We start from the raw sequence: 6912 nt of genomic DNA, 5'->3' as shown, positions 1-6912 counted from the left end.
ACCCCCAGAAGGGCATTACCATGGAGGATTGACTGTCATCCAAGTTTTAGGCTCTGCCTTGTGGGCTTCCACATATATCTTCCCCACTGTCTCGGCACCAATCAGTCCACTGAGGCTGATGGAATTTGCAAGTGGTGGACTCCAAGCCTGAATGTCAATGTGATAATTGAAAATAAGAAAGTGTAACTGCCAGGTGGACCACGGATCCAGGCACTCTCTATCTGCAGGTACACAGAAAGGCAGATGAGAATCACACTGTCTCTTGATGAGCATGAGAGAGGGGAAAGAGGATTTAGTTACAGGTTGTGGGTTCATTTAATGGCACCAGATTTCAGCAGCCCTACAGACCCATCTCCCCAGGAGGGACTTGTTCTTCCAGCTGGAACAGAGCTTGTGAGGCCCTGACAAGTCCCCTTCTTCCAGCACATGCATGAGTGAGCACTGCCAGTAACTACCTTACCTGGTTTCCATGGATGACCAGCTTCCTTCAGATTGATACAGTCTTTCTGAAACTATGTTAATGCTATCTGGCCTTGTTTGAATGGGAAGCAGGCTGCCTAGGGTATCTGTTGTGGATCAGGTTCTCTGGAGAGCAGACTCTGAGACAGAGATTTGTGTGCATTGGGAGTACTTTTGGGATGAACACCTATGGTGGAGTGAAGGAAGCAGGATTAGGAAGAGGGAGTTGAATGGCCATGCAGAGTGACAAGGTCAGCCAGTCCCATGGGAGGCCCTGGGGCTGGAGTGGTCCCTTAGAGTTGTTCTGTATCAAGGTAAGGGACCCAGGCTTTGTTCCCTGCATCCATCACTGGATGTGGGTTATCACCAGATGTGGGTTATGGGAAGGGGTCATGACTTTGGGTGAGTTCGCTCTCTTCAAATGAGAGCAAGTCCTAGAGGAAAATTCATCTGAGCCATCAGATGCCAACACTCCTGCAGCTAGGGTAATAGATGCCTCAGTTCTACAACTTATACCCCTTCAGTCCACACTGTGACTTGTGAATATGAGCCCTGATCCCAGAGCCTGATTCACAGTGACTGTTGATCCCCGTACAAGCCCAGCCATGTCCGTGCAGCGGCATGTGAGATGAGAGTCAGAAGTGGCTGCATGGGATTTCATTCATTTGAAACCTTATTATTAGTTGTTATTGCCTCAGGCATCCTCAGGGATGATAAATCCACATGGTGGAGGGAACATATGACCATCACATCCAGTGGTGTGGTTGGAATCTGGGTCATTACCACACTAACCATACACCTCCTCTCCCACTGTGCAGAGGAACTACTATCCCTGAGGCCTCCGTTATTCTTCTGTGTCTTACCACCTGCAACTCCCTGTGCCTGGGATGCTCTCTGCCTAACCTTAGCCCACGTCTAGCTGATAAACTTCTTCAGGGTCATCTTTCAGGCCAGCTCTTTCCATTGCCTAGCAGAGTTTCTCATGCCCTCTCTGAGACCCCAGAGCACCTGTTATTCCTGCTTCAGGCTGCTCTCTCCATAATTGTGGGTCTGCTGGTCTTTCTTCTGCTGAGTTCCTTAAGGCCAGGGACTGGATCTCACCCCATATGTGTCTCTGAGCACAGAGCCATACAGACTCGGTGCATGAGCTGAACGGATAAAGGAAGGAACTTGAAAGCTTTGAGTCAGGAATGAAGGAGAGCAGTCAGGCTGAAGAGAAGGCATGGTGGATTGAATTAGAAAGAGTTCATGTCAGGAAGCCCAGCAGGGAAGCTCCTCATCCTTCTTGACCTGAACTGCACAGTTTCACCTGAAACCTTCTATCAATACGCCCTTTCCCATGTCCACAGGTGGTACCGCCTTCATTTCTCTACCCTGTGCCTAGTGCTGTGGCTGAATATACCAGCAGTCAGTGCCCAGTCAAAATGTGTTTAATTAATGAGAGAATCCAGAATTCAGGGATAAAAGCCAGGATTGGGATCTAGCTGGAGGAGAAAGGTTTAATTTATTTTGAAAGCAAAAATGATAGGCTTGGATGACAGGCTGTAGTAGCTGGAGAACAAGGAGGGCACATGTCACAGGCGAAGGCAGGTTTGAAGGTGGAAGAATCAAGTAAATCAGGTTTGAACATAGAGTACGGTCAGCTCACAGGGTCCGTACACTGAATACGGATATTTAGGTCAACAAAGCAACACTCTAGTTAGGAGAAAATGTGGAAATCATATTGCAGAGCAGAGGAGGACCATGGCACATAGATCAGGTGAGAGCTCCTGTTCTATCTGTATTGTTTCACCTTAAATACTGCAAGCAATTTTTCAAGATCTTTCAAATACCATGTGCTTCTATTCAGAAATGACGACTATGGGTTTCCTGCCCAGACTGCCCTGGCCTCTCAGTGGCTGTCACTCGGAACCTTCCTTTGCTGTTTCCCATTTAGAAATGTTCACTAAGTGTCCACAGAGGCTCACTTGCCTCCCTGCAGAGCACCTGCTTTTTGATAAGCTACAAAAGTAGCCTCACCATATTCTAGCTCCATAAAAATAGATTTCTCTTTGTAAAACACCACACAAAACTTCATTATATAAAACAGTTGAAAATTTAGCAAACATATATACATATACATATATATATATGTATAAGGAGTGGAAAAAGCATTCAGAATAAACATACAGACAAATGTAGCAACTGTTTTTTTCTCTAACCAGGCACTATGCTCCCTGACTTTTCCTGAGAAACTCAACCCTCCCGGGGTTCTAGCTGGCTCTCTTTCTGAGTTCTGTCCATCTGCCTCAGCTTCTGTTCTAGGATTTTGTGAAGTTTATTTCTGCCTTTTCTGAGGTTTGAAAGAAACTGCAGTTTTCCTCTTTCTTCCTACACAGATTTTCACACAAAACACAGGGACAAAAGCCTTGTGGTAGGAGTGACTTCTTGAACCAGTTGAAGATGGACTGAGAAGGTTGTGTAAGCTGCCTGAACAGAATCATTGATTTTGTGGAGCTGGGGTGAGCCATCAAACTGCACTGATCTCATATTTCTTGTAAAATGTGGATTATCATAACATCTCCCTCGAGGTTGTTTTAAGATTGGATAACAAGAGGACACAAAATGTTCTTTAGCTTTTGTATGTAGACCTAGATTCATTTTCTACTACTGTGTGTTGGTGACTGATACAGAAAGAAATAAAATTTTCTTCCTTCATTAAGTGATATAAACTTAGGGAACTTATGAACTATATAACTATTTATAAATATTTAACTATATACGAGCAGCAAGCCATCAAACTGCACTGATCTCATATTTCTTGTAAAATTAGGATTATCGTAACACCTCCCTCATGAGGATGTTTTAAGATTGGATAAGAAGAGGGCACAAAATGGTCTTTTGTTTTTGTATGTAGACCTAGATTCATTATCTACTAAGTGTGTTGGTGATTGGTATAAAAAGAAATTAAATTCTCTTCCTTCTGTTAATTGATATAAATTTATGAATTTATATCAGAGAATTTATGAACTCTTTATTTATAAACATTTAATCATATAGACGCAGCAATCAGTTAGAGGACAGGATGGGAGATAAGAATTCACGTGCAATAGTGACAAAACAGATAAAATACCTCCCTAAATAAAAGTAATCATATAAATGGATATACACCAAAAACACATTTAAAACGCTAAATTAGGCACATCAAAAAAGGAGCATACAGAAGAAGCCTTGAGCATCAAAAAGGTCGGCTATGTTTGAGATTCTGTATATTTGAGAAGACTTTGATACTGATACATCCATATCAAAAGATGTAAAGTCTCCCTAAATTAATCAAAACTTAATTACTTTCATGACAAAATTCACATTTTTATGCATATAGATTGAATCTAAGGTCACATAAAAAGAAACATATTCTTGGAGAGAAAAATAGTAGAAAACTGTAAATGAAAAGGTACTGGTCATACCAAATATTATGTTATAAATCTATAGTAATTACAACAACATGGTAAAATTACATGGCTAGATCATTAATATAGAATAGAAAGTAAGGCATATACATATTGGGAATTTAATACATTATTCAGGTTGCATCAGTTAAGGAAAATATAACTTATTCATTTAATGGTGTTCAGACAACTAGATCATTATATGAAAAAAAAGTTGGATCTCTAAATCACTTTTAACAGCAAATTAAATTCCAGATAGACCAAAAAATCCCATGAAGAATAAAATATTAAAAGTAGTATGTAGAATATGAGTGATTTGACTAATAATAGCAGAATGTGAAAGGATCTTTTAATAAACCACACACACACACACACACACACACAAATTAGTAAATTCTACTACATAGATATAACAAAAAAGTGTGCATAAGAAAGAATACTCAGAGGGCAGTCAGCAGAAGCAAGAACTACAATCCTGCAGCCTGTGGAACAAAAACCACATTCACAGAAAGATAGAAAAGATGAAAAGGCAGAAGGCTATGTACCAGATGAAGGAACAAGATAAAACCCCAGAAAAACAACTAAATGAAGTGGAGATAGGCAACCTTCCAGAAAAAGAATTCAGAATAATGATAGTGAAGATGATCCAGGACCTTGGGAAAAGAATGGAGGCAAAGATCGAGAAGATGCAAGAAATGTTTAACAAAGATCTAGAGAATTAAAGAATAAATAAACAGAGATGAACAGCACAATAACTGAAATGAAAAATACACTAGAAGGAATCAATAGCAGAATAACTGAGGCAGAAGAATGAATAAGTGACTTGGAAAACAGAATGGTAGAATTCACTGCTGTGGAACCGAATAAAAAGAAAAGAATGAAAAGAAATGAAGACAGCCTAAGAGACCTCTGGGACAACATTAAACGCAACAACATTCGCATTATAGGGGTCCCAGAAGGAGAAGAGAGAGAGAAAGGACCTGAGAAAATATTTGAAGAGACTATAGTTGAAAACTTCCCTAATATGGGAAAGGAAATAGCCACCCAAGTCCAGTAAGTGCAGAGAGTCCCATACAGGATACACCCAAGGAGAAACACGCCGAGACAAATAGTAATCAAACTGGCAAAATTTAAAGACAAAGAAAAATTATTGAAAGCAGCAAGGGAAAATTGACAAATAACATACAAGGGAACTCCCATAAGGTTAACAGCTTATTTCTCAGCAGAAACTCTACAAGCCAAAAGGGAGTGGCATGATATACCTAAAAGTGATGACAGGGAAGAACCTACTACCAAGATTACTCTACCTGGCAAGGATCTCATTCACATTTGATGGAGAAATCAAAAGCTTTACAGACAAGCAAAAGCTAAGAGAATTCAGCACCACCAAACCAGCTCTACAACAAATGCTAAAGGGACTTCTCTAAGTGGGAAACACAAGAAAAGAAAAGGACCTACAAAAACAAACCCAAAACAATTAAGAAAATGGTTTTAGGAACATACATATCAATAATAACCTTAAACGTGAACGGAGTAAATGCTCCACCTGAAACACACAGGCTTGCTGAATGGATACAAAAACAAGCCCCATATATATGCTGTCTGCAAAAGACCCACTTCAGACCTAGGGACACAGTCAGACTGAAAGTGAGGGGATGGAAAAAGATATTCCATGCAAATGGAAATCAAAAGAAAGCTGGAGTAGCAATACTCATATCAGATAAAATAGAGTTTAAAATAAAGAATATTACAAGAGACAAGGAAGGACACCACATAATGATCAAGGGATCAACCCAAGAAGAAGATATAACAATTGTAAATATTTATGCACCCAACATAGGAGCACCTCAATACATAAGGCAACTGATAACAGCTATAAAAGAGGAAATCGACAGTAACACAATAAGAGTGGGGGACTTTAACACGTCACTTACACCAGTTGAAAGATCATCCAGACAGAAAATTAATAAGGAAACACAAGCTTTAAATGACCCAATAAACCAGATAGATTTAATTGATATTTATAGAACATTCCATCCAAAAACAGCAGATTACACTTCCTTCTCAAGTGCGCATGGAACATTCTCCAGGATAGATCACATCTTGGGTCACAAACCAAGCCTCAGTAAATTTAAGAAAATTGAAATCATATCAAGCATCTTTTCTGACCACAACACTATGATATTAGAAATCAATTACAGGGGAAAAAAACATAAAAAACACAAACACATGGAGGCTAAACAATACATTACTAAATAACCAAGAGATCACTGAAGAAGTCAAAGAGGAAATCAAAAAACACCTGGAAACAAATGACAATGAAAACACGACAATCCAAAACCTATGGGATGCAACAGAAGCAGATCTAAGAGGGAAGTTTATAGCTATACAAGTCTACCTCAAGAAGCAAGAAAAATCTCAAATAAACAATCTAACCTTACATCTAAAGGAACTAGAGAAAGAAGAAAAAACAAAACCCAAAGTCAGCAGAAGGAAAGAAATCATAAAGGTCAGAGCAGAAATAAATGAAATAGAAACAAAGAAAACAACAGCAAAGTTCAATAAAACTAAAAGGTGGTTCTTTGAGAAGATAAACAAAATTTATAAACCATTAGCCAGACTCATCAAGAAAAAGAAGGAGAGGACTCAAATCAATAAAATCAGAAATGAAAAAGAATTTACAACAGACACCACAGAAATACAAAGCATCCTAACAGACTACTACAAGCAGCTCTATGCCAATAAAATGGACAACCTGGAAGAAATGGACAAATTTTCAGAGAGGTATAGCCTTCCAAGAATGGACCAGGAAGAAATAGAAAATATGAACAGACCAATCACAAGTAATGAAATTGAAACTGTAATTAAAAATATTCCCACAGGGCTTCCCTGGTTGCGCAGTGGTTGAGAGTCTGCCTGCTGATGCAGGGGACGTGGGTTCGTGCCCCAGTCCGGGAGGATCCCGCATGCCACGGAGAGGCTGGGCCCGTGAGCCATGGCCGCTGAGCCTGCGCGTCTGGAGCCT

The sequence above is a fragment of the Physeter macrocephalus genome, chromosome 11, assembly GCF_002837175.3.
Source record: "Physeter macrocephalus isolate SW-GA chromosome 11, ASM283717v5, whole genome shotgun sequence".
NCBI classification, from domain to species: Eukaryota; Metazoa; Chordata; class Mammalia; order Artiodactyla; family Physeteridae; genus Physeter; species Physeter macrocephalus.
This window is presented reverse-complemented; position numbering follows the sequence as displayed.